A 21,497-nucleotide genomic window follows, 5' to 3' on the forward strand; every position below is an offset into this window, starting at 1 on the left:
TGTTTTGGAGATGGACATTTACTGATAATCTATATTAATTAATTTCATCTTTTGCCAATTGTTAATGCTGTGTACATACATCTACTGATGCTTCTGGACACATCTTCAGTGATGTTCCTGGAATCATCGGGTGTTTTGGGTCTTTCAACATCATACAACCTCCTCCAGGTGACCCAGCCGGGGCTGATCAGACCCCAGCTTGTGTCCAGATGGCTAGCTACTTATGACTCCATGTCTCCCCTCTTTTGAGCCACAGCCATCTTGAGGCCCTCTCTGCCGCACCGGTGGTACTGCGGATGGCTCTCCTCTTCCTCTCTCCCTCGATGCCCAAAATGCTGAAGGCTCTAACTAAAGAATGGGCTACGAATCCCCTACAACCAACCTCCACTGGGAGACACCTCGCTCTCCATCCAGCCTGCTGACAGTTGCTGACCAGTCCTGCGTACTTGGAGAGCTTCCTTTCAAAGGCCTCCTCCAAGCTATCTTCCCATGGGACCGTCAGCTCCAGCAGCACCACTTAAATATTTTAGACATACAATTTAAAAATTGTTTATGTATATAATTCAAGTTGCTTTAGTAATTTTCATCAGGTTTTTCACTATTAATGCTGATACACAGAGAACTATACAGAATTAGCTAAACAAAATTCAGTTCACGATATACAGAGAATGAATTATGACTTATTAATTGAATGTAAATAAACTCTCACAGGCAAGTCATATTTAACTTTGTCTGAGTTTGTGATATATAAGATAAGAACAATGCTATCTGACTGTTTAGCTGTTGGACCATTTTGTTTTCTGATCTCCTAACTGTACACCATTGTAAAACACACACTTCTATCAATAGGCAGTTGCGTAGCAGGTGAATGGAAACTTATTGTTGTTAAACTATCACACTGGATAGTGAACAAGCAGAATTTTTTGCTGAGCATGCATTTCTTGTTTTCACAAAGTGATGTTAATTGAGCTCATGTGCATGACTTTGCGGTGGTGAAAATTTATGTGCACAAAGAAGTGACCCTCATTGTCGACGTCTTGCAATTTCATCCGAAAACAGTAAACGTGTCATGGATGAAAAAAATGAAAATGCTAATCTATGTATTAGGTGGAAGAGTAAGGAAAATTAATGTTCAATCATGAGGGGAAATTGGAGTTTATGAACTGTTGATACTAAATTACACTCAGTGGCCACTTTATTAGGTACACTGATACACCTGTTCATTAATGCAAATGTCTGATCAGCCAATTGTGTGACAACAATTCAATGCAAAAACATACAGACGTGGTCAAGAGGTTCAGTTGTTGTTCAGACCAAACATCATAAATGTAATCTAAGTGACTTTGACCATGGAATAATTGTTGGTGCCAGACAGGGTGATTTGAGTATCTCAGAAACTGCTGATCTCTTGGGATTTTTATGCACAACAGTCTCTAGAGTTTACAGAGAATAGTAGAAAAATCAAAAAAGACATTTAATGAACAGTGAAAATGGTTGTACACACAAGGGAGGCACAGCACAGGTATAGGAAGCAAGGAACAGATGAGGTGCTCAAGGAGTACAAGAAATGCAAGAGAACACTTACATGGCAAATCAGAAGAGCTAAAAGAAGGCATGCATTGCTCTAGTAGATCTTGTGAAGGAGAATCCTAAGGGATTTCACTGATTATAGGGAAAGCAGAAGGGGCAAGAGTGGTCACCTTGAAGATCAGAGTGGTTGTCCATGCATGAAACTGAAAGAGATGGGAGAGATCTTAAATTGACTGTATTTACTCGGGAGAGAAAACAGAGCCTATAAAAGTGAGACAAGGCAGCAGTGAGGTCATAAACCACTGGATTACAGAGGAGGAGGTGCCAGCTGTCTTATAGCACATCTACAAGGTGTACTGTCGCAGGAAAGCAGCATCTACCATCAAGTACTCCTACGTCCAGGCCATGCCCTTTTCTCACTGCTGCCATCAGAGAGAAAGCACAAGAGCCTCAGATTCTATGCTGCCAGGTTCAGGAACAATTACCCCCTCAACCATCAGGCTGCTGAAACAGCATGGGTAACTTCACTCATCCCAACTCTGAACTGATTCCACAACCGATGGACTCACTTTCAAGGACTTGACAACTCATGTTCTCAGTATTTATTATTTATTTTTATTTTGTATTTGCACAGTTTGTTGTCTTTTGCATTGGTTGTTTGTCTTTGTTGTGTGCAGTTTTTCATTAATTCTACTTGGTTTCTTATAATTACTGTGAATGCCCACAAAAATAAATATCAGAGTAGTATATGGCGATACTGTAGGTGATAAATATAATTTGAGACTTTGAGACTATATGAGCAGAGTTAGGCCTTTTGGCCCATCAAACTTCTCCTCCACTTCATCATGGTTGATCCATTTTTCCTCAGTCTCCTGTATCTCTTCATGCCCTGATCAATCAAGAATCTATCAACCTCTGTCTTAAATATACACACTGACTTGGCCTCCACAGCTGCCAGTGGAAACAAATTCCACAGATTCACCACTCTCTGGCTAAAAAAAATCCATCTCTGTTCTAAAAGGATGCCCCTCTATTCTGAGGCTATGTCCTCTGGTCTTAGACTCTCCTACCATAGGAAACATCCTCTCCACATCCACTCCATCAAGTCCTTTCACCATTCGATTGGTTTCAATTAGGTCACCCTTCATTCTTCTGAATTCCAGTGAATACAGGCCCAGAACCATCAAATAGTCTTCATATGACAAGCCATTCAATCCTGAAATCATTTTCGTGAACCTCCTTTGAACCTTCTGCAGTTTCAGAATGTTCTTACTGTTCTGCCCTCAATACTCCAAGTGAGGCCTTACCAGTGCTTTATAAAGTCTCAACATTACATCCTTGCTTTTATATTCTAGTCTTCTTGAAATGAACACTAACATCTCATTTGCCTTTCTCATCACGTCCCCTTGTGCCTCAGTTTATTGTATTCTCTCTCCATTTAGAAAATAGTCAACCCTTTCATTTCTTCTGTCAAAGTGCATGACCACACATTTCCCATCACTGTATTCCATCTGCCACTTCTTTGCCCTTTCTCCTAATCTGTCTAAGTCCTTCTGCAGCCTCTATACTTCCTGAAGACTACTTGCCCCTCCACCTATCTTCATATAGTCTGCAAACTTTGCAACAAAGCCATCAATTCCATCATCCACATCATTGACATATAATGTAGAAAGAATCGGTCTCAACAAAGACACTATAGAACACGACTAGTCAGCAGCAGACTCCCTTTATTCCCACTCTTTGCCTCCTACCAATCAGCCACTGCTTTATCCATACTAGAATCTTTCCTGTAATGCGATGGGCCCGTAGCTTGTTAAGCAGCTCATGTGTGGCACCTTGTCAAAGGCCTTCTGAAAATCTAGGTGCACAACATCAACCGAATCTCCTTTGTCTATCCTGCTTGGTATTTCTTCAAAGAATTCCAACAGGTCTGTCAAACAAGATTTTCCCTTGAGGAAGCCATGCTGTCTATGGCCTATTTAGTCATATGCCTCCAAGTACTCCAAAACCCCATCCTTAACAATCGACTCCCACATCTTCCCAACCACTGAGCTCAGACTAACTAGCCTATAATTTCCTTTCTTCTGCTTGTCTCTCTTCTTGAAGAGTGGAGAGACATTTGCAATTTTCCAGTCTTCCAGAATCTCGTGATTCTTGAAAGATCATTACTAATGCCTCCACAATCTCTTCAGCCACCTCTTAGAATCCTGGGGTGTACACCATCTGGTCCAGGTGTCTTATCTATCTTTTAGTTTTCCAAGAACCTCCTCCCTAGTAATAGTAACTTCACTCACTTCATGACCTGTGACATGTGGAACTTCTACCATACTGCTAGTGTCTTCCACAGTGAAAACTGATACAAAATACTTATTCAGTTCGTCCACCATTTCCTTGTTCCCCATTATACCTCCCTAGCATTGTTTTCCAGCAGTCCGATATCTACCCTTGCCTCTCTTTTACACTTTATGTATTTGAAGAAACTTTTGGTATCCTTCTTAATATTATTGGCTAGCTTATTGGCATTGGTATTTCATCTTTACCATCATAACCTATGTTCCCTCTAAGCTGTGTGCGTGTGCCAGCGCACAAAAGATTAGTTACCTAAAATAATGTAGTAATTAATAATTATACTTATTGAAGATAATCTTTTAGCTAAATGTTTCTGTTAACTAGTTCGTTGGTTTTTCAAATACCACAATGCACGTCACTAATTTACGTCACCTCACCTTTCCTGTTCCGGTTTGTACAGCTGCATCATGGTGGCAGCCATCTTTGGTGGTCAGTGTTCATGTCATAAAGTTTACAAAGATCTATTTCAAATCCTGTAGGTAGCTTACTAAGTTTTTATTGAAAAAGATCAGTCAAATGACCCTGTGGCTAAATACTGTCACAAGAAATTGATAAACATCACATACAAAGTAGCTTTACAGGTTTTAAGTGATGTCTTTGACGAACTGGCTGCACTGTGCAAGAGTCTGCGAAAGAGCGTCCTGACGCCAATTGATTCACTTCATTTTGTGTGAGGCAAAATTAACAAGATATGAAAGCAGTATCTGGGAGACAATGTTTCGTGGAGTGACAATGTTAAAGTTTTGCTAAGCCAACAAAGTGAAGAAAACGTCACAGTAGATACAAGTTCACTGTTGACTTTTATAAATAGTCTTTGTGTTCATTTAGAAGAAAAGTTTCCTGAAGATGAGGTACAAGAATGGTCAGCAATTTTTCTCTGATTTCTCTGCAATTCCAGATTGTGACTTTACATTTGGTGATGAACAAGTTAATGCTTTATGTCTAAAATATCATGATTTTCTAGCTGAAGATACTGTAATAGTTAGACAGTTTAATGATTTCAAATTTTCTGCGCAAGAAAAAATTAAATCCAAACTAATTTCAAACTTTGCTCAAATGGTGGCATTTGTACTTCAAAATGAGCAGTCTTGCGACCTTGCACAGTTGATGGACATTGGGGGACTTTCTTGCGTCTAGTGCGGACTGTGAGCGAGGTTTTAGCCTAATGAATCAACTCAAAAACAAGCTGAGAAACCGTTTAGGTGAATGTCAATTGGATGGAAGTACTATTAGTCTAGATAGAGTTTACAAAGAATGGGTAAATGCCAAGGACAGGAGAGAGAAAAAAATAACTGAGTGACTTAAATATGTATGTTATTTTGTTGTTATTCTGTGCAGTTTTATGTCAAATATTTTGTAAACCTACATAAACGGTACCACGTATGCATTCAGTGCACACATTCTTTTGTCACAGGAAAACAATTTGCACAACATAAGATTTTTGCGCACACTGACTACTAAGAATTAGACGGAACATTGATCATAACTACTTTTTTAGTTGCCTTCTGTTGGGTTTTATAAGCTTCCCAATACTTTAACTTGCCTCCAATTTTTGATCTATTATATGCCCTCTCTTTGGCTCTTATGTTGGCTTTGACTTCTTTTTCTAGTTACAGTTATGTCATCTTGCCTTTAGAGTACTTTTTCCTCTTTGGGATGTATATACCCTGTGCCTTCCGAATTGCTTCCAGAAATTCCAGCCATTGCTGCTTTCCCATCATCCCTGCCAGTGTTCTTTTCCAATCAATTCTGACCAGCTCCTCTCTCATGCTTCTTTACTTCCCTTTACTCCACAGTAATACTGATACATCTTACTGTATTTGGATAGACAGGCACTGATTAGGGATAGTCAACAGGGCTTTGTGCATTGTAGTAGTGTCTATCCAAACATAGTATTTCAAGGAATTTACCAGGAAAGTTGATGAAACAAAGGCAGTAGATGTAGTCTATATGGACTTTAGCAAGACCTTTGACAAGGTCCCTCATGGGAGGTCGGTTAAGAAGGTTCATTCACTTGACATTCAGGATGAGGTAGTAAATTAGATTCGACATTGGGCTTCGCAGGAGAAGACAGAGAGTGGTATAGACGATTGCTTGTCTGACTGGTGGCCTGTGAATAGTGGTGTGCTGCAGCGATTGGAGCTGGGTCCGTTGTTTTTTGTCATCTATATCAACAATCTGGATGATAATTTGGTAAAATAGAGCAGCAAATTTGTGGATGACACCAAGACTGGGGGTAGTGGACAATGAAAAAGACTATCAAAGCTTGCAGCAGGTTCTAGCCCAACTGGAAAAATGTGCTGGACAATGATGGAATTTAATACAGGCAAGTGTGAGGTGTACTTTGGGAGGAAAAACCAAGGTAGGACTGCAAAGGGAATGTGGGGGCATTGAGGAGTGCTGTAGAACAGGAGGATTTGGGAATACAGGTCCAGTGGTGTCACTGGTACTTAGGGTTGTGAAGAGAGGTTTTGCATATTGCTCTACATAAATCAGAATGCAGGAGTTGAGATGTTACGTTGAAGTTATATAAGACATTGTTGAGGTTAATTTAGAGTATTATATGCATTTCTGGTCACCTAACTACAGGAAAGATATCAATAAGTTTGAAAGAGTGCAGAAAAAAATTACAAGGACCTAAGTTATAGGGTGAGTTAAATAGGTTAGGACTTCTTTTTCCCTGGAGTGTAGGAGGATGAGAGGAGATTTGATGGAGGTATCTCAAATTTTTGAGTGGTATAGACAGGGTGAATTCAAACAGGCCTTTTCCACTGAGGTTAGGTGAGACTAAAACTGGAAGTCATGGGTTAAGGGTGAAAGGTGAAATGTTTTAGGGGAACATGAGAGGGAAATTCTTCACTTAGAGGGTGGCGGGAGTGTGGAACAAACTACCAGTAGAAGTGGTGGATGCAGGTTCGATATCAACATCTAGGAGAATTTAGATAAGCACATGATTGGGAGGGCTATGGTCCGGGTGCAAGTCAATGGGGCTAGGGAGAATAATAGTTCAGCATGGCCTAGGTGGGCCGAAGGGCCTGTTTCTATGCTGAAGTGCTCTAGGACTAAGTCTATATATGGAATATTCAGGAACTTCTAATGCAATGCAAAAAAACCACACGTTTTGTTGAATGCATATTGCTATTTTTAAAACATGAGAGATTTTATTGATATATGAATCTACTAACTATATGTAAATCTTGGTTGGACCCAGACTCTTTTGAGTTAGTAGTGGAGAGGAGGCCACTAAACAAACTTATCCATTATGGACAATCTGGTACATTCTCTCCATGACCGACGGATTAAGCAGCAGATCACCCTTTCAAACAGAATCATTCAGCTCCACTGTCGCAAGAATCGTTACAGAAAATCTTTCCTACCAAATGCAATAAGCATATACAACAGTTCATCTCTGTACAACAGGAGAACACACAATAGCCACTGCTTTATTATTTTGTACATTATTATTGCATAGTATTGCACATTGGTAAATTATTATTGTGTATATATTTCTGTAGTTTATTATTAGCCAATATTAGTTAATAGTATTATTAGTTAATTACCTTGGCTTCACTAGAAGAGAGATCAAGTCAATCAGCAGGGCTGCAGCTGAGGCAGCAGAGAAAGGATCAGCATGGGTGTGGACCAAGTATGTCCAGAGGGGCAGATAGTCAGACAGTGTATACATCTTTTGCAAACCCTTCAGTAGTTGCATAGTCACCTGAACAGCAGACTATCTGTTGGATGGAAGTGACCAACAACTCTGATAGAGGCAGATGCCAAGTTTTTAAGCTCACCAGTGGGAGGTGGTGCTTTAGCACTGCTGGCCCACCACCTCGAGGGAGTCTTGATCATAAGCGGGCAGAAACTCCTGAAGGCAGGTGGCAGATCATCTGATGATCCCACTGGTGATAGCACAGGACAGTTAACATCTTAGTCCACGTGTATTTTCAATTCTTATTATATTTATTATTGTTATTTTTTATTGCAAAGTGTGTTTTCAAATTTTGCTGCTGTAACACAATAACTTCCCACTCAGGATCAAGAAAGTACTTATAATTATAATAATAATTATTATTATAATGCTCTATCATTAACTTTGAGAGTTGTTGCAGCACCTTATTGCTGGCTCCACTGAACTCAGTTACTCTGTCATATACATCTGTCTTCTTTACTGTGTTTTAATGCACAAATTCCCTTTTCTTGTTCCATCTCCTTTCCCTTTTCCAGACCAGCTATTGCTCTCACCCCATTGTGTGAGACTTGTTTACACCACTGGAACCGGGCTTCTGAGGTTGAGAGACTGGAACGGCCCCAAGTGCAGTGGCTTTTCCGCTTTAAAAACTCTCCCGCACTGGCCTCCTGTCATCGACAGACACGCCAGACAGCCGCCATTCCTCTTACCAGGCTTTTTGTTTTGCTCTCGTCTCTTCCACACCTACTGGTTGCAGCTTTGTGATCTTACTCTGTGATGTTACTCTTTGAAATAAAACATTATGTAACGGCCTGGTTGAGAACATGCTTTATTGTATTTCTACTGCTGACCTGTGAGGTATTTTTACTTTAGCATTTCTTTCTGCTAACCCAGTGTATTCTGTTAGTTAAACTTCATAGACTAGTGTTTTCGCTTTGACTGAGATAAGGAGCCATTTGCTCAGCCTATCCCAGCTAATGGTGGTTTGGTAACATGATTTAACATCCTGCCCAGTAGGATGTCATGGAGCATTCGTGAGAGCTGGGTGGTATCCAGTTTCTGAAGGACAGTAGCCTGGTTTTGGGTTTTCTGGTTGGTCGGGGTTGGAAGACGAAGGTGGTGTGGAGAGGAGCACAAGGGAAGATGCTCACAGAATCCCGCCCGAAGGAGAGACCCCGTTGTAAGAAGTGCTTTGTGCAGATGGATGGAGGACATGAAACAAGCTGCAACGTTCATGTGCACATTTGGACTGGTTTAACTGTACTGGGACCCTTTAGCTTTTCTTTTCCTATAAACTGTTAAAGTTGAAGTATCTGTAAATGTACTTCCACTTTAATTTTATGCTGGTGCAAGGTCTGTTACTTCCCTGCAACAGATAACGTTGCATGGGGCAGCATTTACCGCAACTTTTGTTCCCTCATTGGAACATTCCAACTTCCCTGTTTGGCTGAACCTGAAACATACCGACCCAAGACGTGCATTACTTATTGAAGGTGACTTTCTCACCGCTACCCGTACAATGCTGAGTCACGTGTCTGTTAGCCAGAGTTAGCTAATGAGCCCAGTTTGTTATGAGTCACTGTGAAAAGGTTACATTTCGGGGCTTCGTCTAGAGTTGCAACGCTGTGTAAGGATTAATTAAGGGGCTTATTTGTGTGTTTAAGCCAGTGTTTTGTAGAAAGTGTGCTACTTTAATTATGGATGCTGCAGAAATTAAGGTCAGGTGTGATGCGACTATCAGTGACGTGACTGAAGTCATGCTGCCCAATAAGATAGGGTACTTGGACAGACAAGGCCATGGCCAGTTCATATCTTTAGAGTTGGCAACAATGTAGCTGAGGGAGAAGATTTTAAAGGCCAGTTGCTCTCTTTTCTGTGGAGTGAGGGGAAGACTTTGTCTGATGTGAAAATTCTAGTGGGTCCTTCAGCTGTTGATTTAAGTTATGAGCTGATTTCGATCTCACTGGTTGATAAATGCCAAAATTGTGACAGGCTGAGACCTCGAGTCAAGCCCATACCCAATAGGGAATATGAGGTCTGGGGTGAGCAAATATCTGTTATTGGATGAATGGCAATGGTCAGATAATATGAAAAAACTGAGACTGGTAGTGAGTTTAAAGGGCTTGGCAGCTGATACAGTGAGGTTCCTCAAGGCAGGAAATTCATTAGCCACATCAGCAAGCTTTATGCTTTTGGCACTACTGAAAGTTCAGCTGATCTTATGATGAAGTTTAGGTACACATTTCAGGAGGAAGGAGAGAATACACTTCAATCAGTGAATCAAGGGAAATACTAAAGTACAAAACAGCATTCCTGAAGGCTTAGTGTATCCATACTGACTAAAGATATTCATACTAGAGCCATACTTGACAGGATCTCAAGTTATTTTGCTTTTTGGATCCTTTTACAACCGGTATTTGACACATTTACCATTGATGTCACTCAGTGCCCTTGTGATTTGGTGGCTTAGTACCACCTTATATCATGCTCCATTACTTTCCATGGACAACATAAACTTAGTATGAATTGATACATCCATTAATTTGTTTGCTCTGGACTATTCGAACAATCAACATGAAGATTGGAGATCTTGACATTTGCCTATCCTCATTACGAATTGTTGCCATGAAAAAAAGATCTCCTCTTACTTTTTACGACCTATCCCTCTCTAAATACCTACTTTTCTTTGATTTGTATCTTACCAGTAACACAGTTGAATATAACCAATGTGAAACATGGTTCAATTACTTACTTTGATGCCCAAATTTCCAGAAGATCATGATCTCACAGTTGAGCTAAATGTTCCTTGCCTGGATTTCCAATGACGTTCAAAGTTCAAAGCAGAAAGTATAAAGCAAGGTGAAGCAATACATGTGAGAATAGGGGGGGGGGCACAGTAGCATAGTGCCATTGATCTGTGTTCATTTCCCACTGCTGTCTGCACCGTGACTGTGTGGGGTTCCTCCCACATTCCAAAGACGTATGGGTTAATGTGTTAGTTGCTCCTGTCGGTGGCCTATGCCTCAGCTGGGGTGATGGGCTTAGGAGAAGAGACAGCATGCACTTAGGAAATCAAGCCAAACACTGGCTTTTGTTGCAATGGGATCGAGGATGGTGGTAAAGATATTTTCCTCCACTCGTATAGACCATATTGTGAACAGGTTTGCGGAAGGGTGTGTGTACAATGGATAAGCCCAGCAAGGGTTCATCAAATTGATTACCAGCTTTGCCTGTGAGGTGCAATTAGGCAGACTGGGCATACACTCGCTTGAATTCAGAAGAAGGGAAAATACTCGCACTGAAATGCATAGACTTCTGGAACGTGGTGGAAGCTCAGTCATGAGATTGATAGATCTTAAGCTGTGAAGCGAATCAAGGGTTGCGTGTTAGTGTGGTACTGTGAATCTGTATAAAACATCAACTGTGCTATTATTGAATGAGGAAGAGCACCTAGGTATGAACAACGTACTTCTGTTTCTATTTCTTGTAACCAATTCTCAATCAATATCCATAGCATCACCCTATTTAGTGGCTGAACTTCTAATCACCTGTAACCACTTCTCTTTAAGCTTCACACACTTCCTCTCGAGCAGAGAAACTGGTCTTGAAAACGTGCACACTTTGGGTTGTGCTCAAGGCATCTCAAGCCATCCTAGCTCTAGTGTTACTCAAGCTGATCGCTAACCTGCTGCTCTGTTGATGAGGTTATTACCAGAGCATAGCACGGCACCTCAGCCGCCAAGTCTGTGCCAAGAATGATGCCAAATTAAACTAATCCCTTTTGCCTAAACATGGTCCCGTGAGGATGTTCATGAGAATGATCCTGTGAATGAAAGGGTTAATGTATGAGGAGCATTTGATGGCTCTTCTGAACTCATTGGGGTTTAGAAGAATGGTGGTGGTGGTGGTGGTGGGGGGGGGGTGGGATCTCATTAAAACCTATCGAATATTGTAAAGGCAAGATAGAGTGATGTGGAGAGGATGCTTCTTACAGTGTGGGAGTCCAGGATCAGGGAGCACAGCGTCAGAGTATAAGGATGCTCCTTTAGAACAGAGGTGAAGAGGAATTTCTTTAACCAGAGAGTGGTGAGTCTGAGGAATTCATTGCCACAGAAGGCTGTGGTGGCCAAGTCAGTGGGTGTATCTAAAGTGGAGTTTGAGAGGTTCTTGATGAGTAAGGATATCAAAGGTTACAGGAAATGACCAGCAAAATGAGGTTCAGGGGGATAATAAATCAGTCTCTGTTCCACACTCTCAGTACCACGCAGCCACTGAATCCGATCTGAGAAGATTACCATTCCCACTAGTACTTCATATACGTCCATAGATTCCTCAAAGTTGCCCCACTACTTAGAAACATAGAAAACCTACAGCGCAATACAGGCCCTTCGGCCCACAAAGCAGTGCCAAACATATCCTTACCTGAGAACAACCTAGGCTGACCCTTAGCCCTCTATTTTTTGAAGTTGCATGTATCCATCCAGGAGTCTCTTAAAAGACCCTATTGTTTCCACCTCCACCACCGTTGCTGGCAGCCCATTCCACACACTCACCACTCTCTGTGTAAAAAACTTATCCCTGACATCTCTGTATCTACTTCCAAGAACCTTAAAACTATGCCCTCTCATGCTAGCCATTTCAGCCCTGGGAAAAAGCCTCTGACTATCAACATGATCAATTCCTCTCATCATCTTATACACCTCTATCAGGTCACCTCTCATCCCCCGTCGCTCCAAGGAGAAAAGGCCGAGTTCACTCAACCTATTCTCATAAGGCATGCTCCCCAATCCAGGCAACATCCTTGTAAACCTCCTCTGCACCCTTTCTATAGTTTCCACATCCTTCCTGTAGTGAGGTGACCAGAACTGAGCACAGTACTCCAAGTGGGGTCTGTCCAGGGTCCTATATAGCTGCAACATTACCTCTCGGCTCTTAAACTCAATCCCACGATTGATGAAGGCCAATACACCGTACGCTTTCCTAACCACAGAGTCAACCTGCGCAGCAGCTTTGAGTGTCCTATGGACTAGGACCCCAAGATCCCTCTGATCCTCCACACTGCCAAGAGTCTGACCATTAATACTATCTTCTGCCATCATACTTGACCTACTAAAATGAACCACCTCACACTTATCTGGGTTGAACTCCATCTGTCACTTCTCAGCCCAGTTTTGCATCCTATCAATGTCCTGCTGTAACATCTGATAGCCCTCCACACTATTTACAACACCCCCAACCTTTGTGTCATCAGCAAATTTACTAACCCATCCCTCTACTTCCTCATCCAGGTATATTTATAAAAATCACAAAGAGTAGGCGTCTCAGGACAGATCCCTGAGGCACACCACTGGTCACTGGCCTCCGAGCAGAATATGACCCGTCTACAACCACTCTTTGCCTTCTGTGGGCAAGTCAGTTCTGGATCCACAAAGCAATGCCCCCTTGGATCCCATGACTCCTTACTTTCTCAATAAGCCTTGCATGGGGTATCTTATCAAATGCCTTGCTAAAATCCATATACACTACATCTACTGCTCTACCTTCATCAATGTGTTTAGTCACATCCTCAAAAAATTCAATCAGGCTCGTAAGGCACGACCTGCCTTTGACAAAACCATGCTGACTAATCCTAATCATGTTATGTCTCTCCAAAGGTTCATAAATCCTGCTTCTCAGGATCTTCTCCATGAAATTACCAACCACTGAAGTAAGACTCATTGGCCTATAATTTCCTGGGCTATCCCTACTCCCTTTCTTGAATAAGGAAACAACATCCACAATCCTCCAATCATCTGGAACCTCTCCCATCCTCATTAAACAATTCCTTAACTTGCCTGTTCCTATCCCTCTCTAATGCTATGATAAAGGAGATAGAATTGTGATCACTATCTCTAGAATGCTCTCCCACTGAGAGGTCTGACACCTGACCAGGTTCATTTCCCAATACCACATCAATACAGCCTCTCCTCTTGTAGGCTTATCTACATATTGTGTCAAGAAACCTTTCTGAACACATCTAACAAACTCCACCCCATCTAAACCCCTCACTCTAGGGAGATGCCAATCAATATATGGGAAATTAAAATCTCCCACCACAACAACCCTGTTGTTATTACACCTTTCCAGAATCTGTCTCCCTATCTGCTCCTCGAAGTCTCTGTTTCTATTGGGTGGTCTATAAAAAAACACCCAGTAGAGTTATTGACCCCTTCCTATTCCTAATTTCCACACACAGAGACTCAGTAGACAATCCCTTCATGACTTCCTCCTTTTCTGCAGCCGTGACACTATCTCTGATCAACAGTGCCACGCCCCCACCTCTTTTGCGTCTCTCCCTGTCCTTTCTGAAGCATCTAAAGCCTGGCACTTGAAGTAGCCATTCCTGCCCCTGCACCATCCAAGTCTCTGTAATGGCCACAACATCACAGCTCCAAGTGCTGATCCACGCTCTAAGCTCATCCGCTTTATTCATAATACTCCTCGCATTAAAATAGTCACATCTCAAACCATCAGTCTGAGTGCATCCTTTCTCTACCACCTGCCTATCCTCCCTTTCGCACTGTCTCTAAGCTTTCTCGATTTGTGAGCCAACCTCCCTTTCCTCCGTCACTTCAGTTCGGTTCCCACCCCCCAGCAATTCTAGTTTAAACTCTCTCCAATAGCCTTAGCAAACCTCCCCACCAGGATATTGGTCCCCCTCAGATTCAAGTGCAACCTGTCCGTTTTGTACAGGTCATACCTGCCCCAAAAGAGGTCCCAATGATCCACAAATTTGAATCCTTGACCTCTGCTCCAATCCCTCAGCCACGCATTTATCCTCCACCTCATTCTATTCCTATATTCACTGTCACGTGGCACAGGCAGTAACCCCGAGATTACTACCTTTGAGGTCCTGCTTCTCAACTTCCTTCCTAACTTGATAAGGTGGTTAAGAAGGCATATGGTGCGTTAGCCTTCATTAGTTGTGGGACTGAGTACAAGAGCTGAGAGATAATGTTAAAGTTTTTTAGAACCCTCATTAGACCACACTTGGAATGTTTTGTTCAGTCTGGTCTCCTCATTATAGGAAGGAGATGGCTTGATAGAGGTGTACAAGGTGATAAAAGTCAGTGCCTGTTCCAGGGACAGGTAGAGGAGAAGAGAAAGGGTAAGAGGGGAGCCTGAAAGGAGAATGGAAAAAGAGAGAAGGGAACGGGGAGGGGAATTACTGGAAATTCGAGATATCGATGTTCATGCCACCAGGAGAGAGGATACGTTGCAGCTTCAGCTCATTCATGGTCCTTACCGACCAATGAAAAGGGCCAGGAGAGGAAGATGAGTTGGAGATGTTGGACATAACTGAGAAAGGAGGCTGGAGGGGTTGAGTGGAAGAACAAGGGAGATGTGGTCTGGGAGGGAGAGGAAAGGGCAGGATCTGGAAAGAAGAGAATTGATGGTCCTATCAATAGCAAAGAAGGGCCAGTTGAGGGGAAAGGAGTACATAGAACGTAGAACAGTACAGAACATCACAGGCAGCTCAGCCCACAATGCTGTGCCTATCTAAGAATCCCTTTATTGTAGCTGATATATCTGCCTCTACCACCAGCCCAGGCAGAGTGTTCCACGCGCCCACACACTGTGTAAAAAAAAACTTAGCTGTGACATTTCCCCAATACTTTCATCCAATCACCTTGAAATTATGCCCCTTGTATTAGACATTTCTGCACTGAGCAAAGACTCTGGCTGTCCAGTTGATCTACGCCTCTCATCATCTTGTACACTCTGTCGTCCTCCTTCGACTTTGGAGCTTGCTCAACCTATGTTCATAAGACATGCTCTCCAATCCACACAGCATCCTGGTAAATCTCCTCTAAATCCTCCCCTCCCTAAAGCTTCCACATCCTTCCTGTCATACCAGAACTGGCACAGTATTCCAAGGTTTCCTTCTGCTTTTAAGCAAACAGTCAGAATCTTCAGGGGGCAGGGATCAACTTCATTCACCATACACCATCACATGTATTAGAAATTTGCCATGGTGTGTTGGTCAGGGCATGACGAAAGACAAAAAACAACAGCATTCAACAATTATAAAGAATAAAGAAATAAAGTAAGAGGTTAAATAGCAGTTGTGTGCATAAGTACATAACCGTATTTACAATTGAATCAACATTATAAAAAGTGGTTTAAAATATTTCCAGTGCAGTGAGGGGATAATAGATAGAGTGGGGATGGTGGGGGCTAACTAGAACAGTTGATCAGATTAACTGCCTGGGGGAAGAAACTTTTAAGATAGTGTGAAGTTTTGATTTAATATCCTCCAGTGCTTTCCCCAGGGAGCTTTTGGAAAGGAGAGCTTGCAGGATACTGTCTCACCTCTCTGAATGGACATTGACACTGGAGCATTGCTTTCTGAGCCACCAGTTGTCGGGTTTACTGTTGACTTATATCATGCGTCTTCATTTTGCCATGTGGGGCTTTACTGAGCATGTGAAAGAGAAGGACTAGGAATGGGACGGTTGGGAATGTCTTGACAAGCTAGCACAGACTTGGCAGGGAATGGCCTCCATCATGTTGTAAGGAATGATGAGAAATGTGAAACTGATCATTTCCATTTTAGGGTTTTACGTAACCTGGTTACGTTTGCTATCGCTCACAGAATCTGGGTCACTTGCATTAACAGGAATCAAAAGAAACACAAGAACTGAACATCATGAATCTTTACTCAGCCTCTGGCCCAGACGAACACCACTACAGTCATTTCCTGTCCTCCACTTGAAAATCAACTTTATATCGTGTCTGCTGTACTGCACAGGATTCCTATGTGTGTGTGTTTTTAAAAGTTCAATTTAAATGCCCACACAGCTTTATAAAACTCCTCTGAAAATCAATATCTACCATTGGCATATCCAATGCTTCCGTAAAGAAAACGATGCATCTGTGAGGTGAAAAGCAAGTTATTAAATATGGACTACTAGTTCCAGACAAAACCCTCTGAATTTATAAAAGACATCTTAAAAATTGGGGCCTAGAGAAAACCTGCAGATGATGGAAATCGGAACAAAACACACAAAATGCTGGAGGAACACATCAGGTCAGGCAGCGTCCAGAAAAAGAGTACAGTTGATGTTATATATCCTGCCAAAGGGTTTTGGCCCGAAACGTCGACTGTACTCTTCCCAGATGCTGCCTGGCCTGCTGAGTTCCTTCAGCATTTTGTGTGTGTTGTGTAAAAGTTGGGAATGGATAAAGAGAGCAGAGGGAAAGGGCAGAAATTACTGGGCTAGGGAAACCAATACTCCTGTTGTACAGGAACAGGACATGTTACATCATTTATTTTGTGTGTGGGTTCGTGCTGTGGGAAAGCAGGAGTAACTGAGAATGGTCCCCACGCTCAGTGAAAGGGGCCTCATGGTACTGGACATAACTGAGAATGGTCCACACGCTCAGTGATGGGGCCTGCAGGTGCTGGACATGACTGAGAATGGTCCCCACGCTCAGTGAAAGGGGCCTGCAGGTGCTGGATATAACTGAGAATGGTCCCCACGCTCAGTGAAAGGGCCTGCAGGTGCTGGACATAACTGAGAATGGTCCACACGCTCAGTGATGGGGCCTGCAGGTGCTGGACATAACTGAGAATGGTCCCCACGCTCAGTGAAATGGGCCTGCATGTACTCGACATAACTGAGAATGGTCCCCACACTCAGTGAAAGGTCCTGCAGGTACTGGACATAACTGAGTATGGTCCCCACGCTCAGTGAAAGGGGCCGGCAGGTGCTACACTTAACTGAGAATGGTCCCCACGCTCAGTGAATGGGCCTGCAGGTGCTGGACATAACTGAGAATGGATCCCACGCTCAGTGAAAGGGGCCTGCAGGTACTGGACATAACTGAGAATGGATCCCACACTCAGTGAAAGGGACCTGCAGGTGCTGGACTTAACTGAAAAAGGTCCCCTACTCTCAGTGAAAGGGCCTGCAGGTGCTGAACATAACTGAGAATGGTTCCCACGCTCACCGAAAGGGCCTGCAGGTATTGGACATAGCTGAGAATGGTCCCCACGCTCAGTGAAAGGGGCCTGCAGGTACTGGACATAACTGAGAATGGTTCCCACGCTCACCGAAAGGGCCTGCAGGTATTGGACATAGCTGAGAATGGTCCCCACGCTCAGTGAAAGGGGCCTGCAGGTACTGGACATAACTGAGAATGGTTCCCACGCTCACCGAAAGGGCCTGCAGGTGCTGGACATAACTGAGAATGGTCCCCACGCTCAGGGAAAGGGGCCTGCAGGTACTGGACATAGCTGAGAATGGTCCCCATGCTCAGTGAAAGGGCCTGCAGGTCGGGACATAACTGAGAATGGTCCCGACGCTCAGTGAAAGGGGCCTGCAGGTACTGGACATAACTGAGATTGGTCCCCACGCTCAGTGAATGGGCCTGCAGGTGCTGGAAATAACTGAGAATGGTCCCCACGCTCAGTGAAAGGGACCTGCAGGTGCTGGACTTAACTGAGAAAGGTCCCCTACTCTCAGTGAAAGGGCCTGCAGGTACAGGACATAACTGAGAATGGTCCCCCGAGATCAGCGAAAGGGCCTGCAGGTGCTGAACATAACTGAGAATGGTTCCCACGCTCACCGAAAGGGCCTGCAGGTGCTGGACATAACTGAGAATGGTCCCCACGCTCAGTGAAAGGGGCCTGCAGGTCGGGAAAAATCTGAGGATGGTCCCCGTGCTCAGTGAAAGGGGCTTCAGGTGCTGGACATAACTGAGAATGGTCCCCACGCTCAGTGAAAGGGGCCTGCAGGTACTGGACATAACTGAGAATGGTCCCCGTGCTCAGTGATGGGGCCTGCAGGTACTGGACATAACTGAGAATGGTCCCCACGCTCAGTGAAAGGGGCCTGCAGGTACTGGACATAACTGAGAATGGTCCCCGTGCTCAGTGATGGGGCCTGCAGGTACTGGACATAACTGAGAATGGTCCCCACGCTCAGTGAAAGGGGCCTGCAGGTACTGGACATAACTGAGTATGGTCCCCACGCTCAGTGAAAGGGGCCTGCAGGTACTGGACATAACTGAGAATGGTCCCCACGCTCAGTGAAAGGGGCCTGCAGGTACTGGACATAACTGAGTATGGTCCCCACGCTCAGTGAAAGGGCCTGTAGGTACTGGACATAACTGAGAATGGTCCCCACGCTCAGTGAATGGGCCTGCAGGTGCTGGACATAACTGAGAATGGATCCCACGCTCAGTGAAAGGGGCCTGCAGGTGCTAGACTTAACTGAGAATGGTCCCCTACTCTCAGTGAAAGGGCCTGCAGGTGCTGGACATAACTGAGAATGGTCCCCACGCTCAGTGAAAGGGACCTGCAGGTGCTGGACTTAACTGAGAAAGGTCCCCTACTCTCAGTGAAAGGGCCTGCAGGTACTGGACAACTCTGAGAATGGTCCACCGAGATCAGCGAAAGGGCCTGCAGGTGCTGAACACAACTGAGAATAGTTCCCACGCTCACCGAAAGGGCCTGCAGGTACTGGATATAACTGAGAATGGTCCCCACGCTCAGTGAAAGGGGCCTGAAGGTGCTGGACATAACTGAGCATGGTCCCCATGCTCAGTGAAAGGGGCCTGCAGGTACTGGATATAACTGAGAATGGTCCCCACGCTCAGTGAAAGGGGCCTGCAGGTGCTGGACATAACTGAGCATGGTCCCCATGCTCAGTGAAAGGGGCCTGCAGGTACTGGACATAACTGAGAATGGTCCCCACGCTCAGTGAAAGGGGCCTGAAGGTGCTGGACATAAGTGAGAATGGTCCCCAAACTCAGTGAAAGGGCCTGCAGATACTGGACATAACTGAGAATGCACCCCACGATCCGCGAAAGGGGCCTGTAGGTACAGGACATAACTGAGAATGGTCCCCCGAGATCAGTGAAAGGACCTGCGGGTGCTGAACATAACTGAGAATGGTTCCCACGCTCACCGAAAGGGCCTGCAGGTGCTGGACATAACTGAGAATGGTCCCCACGCTCAGTGAAAGGGGCCTGCAGGACGGGACATAACTGAGAATGGTCCCCTACTCTCAGTGAAAGGGGCCTGCAGGTCGGGACATAACTGAGAATGGTCCCCACGCTCAGTGAAAGGGGCCTGCAGGTCGGGACATAACTGAGAATGGTCCCCACGCTCAGTGAAAGGGGCCTGCAGATACTGGACATAACTGAGAATGGTCCCCATGCTCAGTGAAAGGGGCCTGCAGGTACTGGACATAACTGAGAATGGTCCCCACGCTCAGTGAATGGGCCTGCAGGTGCTGGACATAACTGAGAATGGATCCCACGCTCAGTGAAAGGGGCCTGCAGGTGCTAGACTTAACTGAGAATGGTCCCCACGCTCAGTGAAAGGGACCTGCAGGTGCTGAACTTAACTGAGAAAGGTCCCCTACTCTCAGTGAAAGGGCCTGCAGGTACTGGACAACTCTGAGAATGATCCCCCGAGATCAGCGAAAGGGCCTGCAGGTGCTGAACACAACTGAGAATAGTTCCCACGCTCACCGAAAGGGCCTGCAGGTACTGGATATAACTGAGAATGGTCCCCACGCTCCTGGATGGGGCCTGCAGGTACTGGACATAACTGAGTATGGATCCCACGCTCAGTGAAAGGGGCCTGCAGGTGCTAGACTTAACTGAGAATGGTCCCCACGCTCAGTGAAAGGGGCCTGTAGGTGCTGGACATAACTGAGAATGGTCCCTACGCTCAGTGAATGGGGCCTGCAGATGCTGGAAATAACTGAGAATAGTCCCCCGAGATCAGTGAAAGGGGCCTGCAGTTACTGGACATAACTGAGAATGGTCCCCACGCTCAGTGAAAGGGGCCTGCAGTTACTGGATATAACTGAGAATGGTCCCCCGAGATCAGTGAAAGGGCCTGCAGGTGCTGGACATAACTGAGAATGGTCCCCACGCTCAGTGAAAGGGCCTGCAGGTGCTGGACATAACTGAGAATGGTCCCCACGCTCAGTGAAAGGGGCCTGCAGGTCGGGACATAACTGAGAATGGTCCCCTACTCTCAGTGAAAGGGCCTGCAGGTCGGGACATAACTGAGAATGGTCCCCACGCTCAGTGAAAGGGGCCTGCAGGTACTGGACATAACTGAGAATGGTCCCCACGCTCAGTGAATGGGCCTGCAGGTGCTGGACATAACTGAGTATGGATCCCATGCTCAGTGAAAGGGGCCTGCAGGTGCTAGACTTAACTGAGAATGGATCCCACGCTCAGTGAAAGGGGCCTGCAGGTGCTGGACATAACTGAGTATGGATCCCACGCTCAGTGAAAGGGGCCTGCAGGTGCTAGACTTAACTGAGAATGGTCCCCACGCTCAGTGAAAGGGGCCTGCAGGTGCTAGACTTAACTGAGAATGGTCCCTACGCTCAGTGAAAGGGCCTGCAGGTACTGGACATAACTGAGAATGGTCCCCACGCTCAGTGAAAGGGCCTGCAGGTCGGGACATAACTGAGAATGGTCCCCACGCTCAGTGAAAGGGGCCTGCAGGTACTGGACATAACTGAGAATGGTCCCCACGCTCAGTGAAAGGGGCCTGCAGGTGCTAGACTTAACTGAGAATGGTCCCCACGCTCAGTGAAAGGGGCCTGCAGGTGCTGGACTTAACTGAGAAAGGTCCCCTACTCTCAGTGAAAGGGCCTGCAGGTACTGGACATAACTGAGAATGGTCCCTACGCTCAGTGAAAGGGCCTGCAGGTACTGGACATAACTGAGAATGGTCCCCACGCTCAGTGAAAGGGGCCTGCAGGTGCTGGATATAACTGAGAATGGTCCCTACGCTCAGTGAAAGGGCCTGCAGGTACTGGACATAACTGAGAATGGTCCCCACGCTCAGTAAAAGGGACCTGCAGGTACTGGACATAACTGAGAATGGTCCCCACGCTCAGTGAAAGGGCCT

The sequence above is a fragment of the Mobula hypostoma genome, chromosome 8 (assembly GCF_963921235.1).
Source record: "Mobula hypostoma chromosome 8, sMobHyp1.1, whole genome shotgun sequence".
NCBI classification, from domain to species: domain Eukaryota; kingdom Metazoa; phylum Chordata; class Chondrichthyes; order Myliobatiformes; family Myliobatidae; genus Mobula; species Mobula hypostoma.